The sequence below is a fragment of the Lactuca saligna genome, chromosome 4 (genome assembly GCF_052625555.1).
Source record: "Lactuca saligna cultivar CGN05327 chromosome 4, ASM5262555v1, whole genome shotgun sequence".
Classification (NCBI taxonomy): domain Eukaryota; kingdom Viridiplantae; phylum Streptophyta; class Magnoliopsida; order Asterales; family Asteraceae; genus Lactuca; species Lactuca saligna.
In genome coordinates, this window is record NC_136420.1 from 134,844,599 (window position 1) to 134,845,996 (window position 1,398).

Genomic DNA, 1,398 nt, shown 5'->3' on the forward strand with positions numbered 1-1,398 from the left:
ATCAGGGAACTCGACGAGTTGGTGGACCAACTCAGCGAGTTGACCGAAAGTTGACTTTGACCAGGGTGTTGACTATGACTTTGACTTTGACCTAAATTGACCATGAAATGGTAATTAAGGAAGATGATTATGTGTAGGATTTGAGAGAAGTTGATCCCGATAGCGAGGACAGTTCAGACACTTCACGACATTGAGGTGAGTTACCTTCCAATAGAAGTGGGTCGAAGGCACCAATGTCGGCCCACTAGTAGTTGACTATCGTTGAGATGATTGTCTTTGTGATAATTGTCTGGTTTGCTACTACCTGATATGTTTATGTGCTAGCATGATACATTATATGTGATAATGGTAGTAGGAGGGGAAGAGTCCCCAAGTTCGGTTCTTAGGACCGAAGGGTAGGTCGGGCACCCCAAATATGCCTGACAGTAAGTTTATACTATGTTTTGTGTAGTAGTGGTAGGGGTGAAATAGTCCCCGGAGCCAGTTGGAATAAAACATAGGGTAGGTCAACACCCCAGAACTGCTTGATATAGGTAGGTCAGCACCCTAGAATCGCCTGGCAGGGTAGTTCAGCACCCCATAACTGCTTGAAATGGGTAGGTTAGGCACCCCAGAATTTCCCAACAATATGTTTGTTGTATGGTATGTGGTATGATGGGGGAACTCACTAAGCTTTGTGCTTATGGTTTTCAATTTTGGTTTCAGGTACCTCTTCGTCGAAGGGGAATGAGTCGGCACAGTAGCAGCACATCACACACACACACAATTCCGCATTTTGAGATCCATGGGATTGTACTCTGACATTATTAGTATTAATGATATGATTTTTGTAACTTGTGATTGTTGTTTTATGGATTGATATGATATCGATGATGTTTTAAGTAAGTTGTTTTATGAGTAACATATTTAAAAACAAATTTTTTGGTCTAAAAAATTGGGATGTTACAGGTTATATCTACAAGAATTGTTATATGCCATCTGTATGCCATAAATCATTAGTGGGTCGGACGGGGTTGCATCTTGTTGATCATTTTTCAATATGTCCGATTGTTATTTTGGTTCTTAGTCGGGATCGGTTCAGGGTTATTGTGTGGAACGTCTATGGTCAAGATTTATCGGGTTAGTTCTCCAGTATTGTCAGATTTTAGTAGTTTTAGCTTTTGTGCTCGGTTGTTCACTGTGAGTGCCAAGATAAGGGGTCTATTGCTAAGGTTTTGGTATTGACATCAGTTCTGATGACTCCTAGAGTTGGGTGTTGTATCATAGGAAGCATCTAGATTTATCATATTTGTTGGGATTTTGGGGAGTGTTCATCTGATCTTCAAGGGTTGTGCGGTCTTTGGGTTTGTCTAGTAATGGAACACTAGCATTGGCAAGTGTAGGTTGTTAGCAATTCAA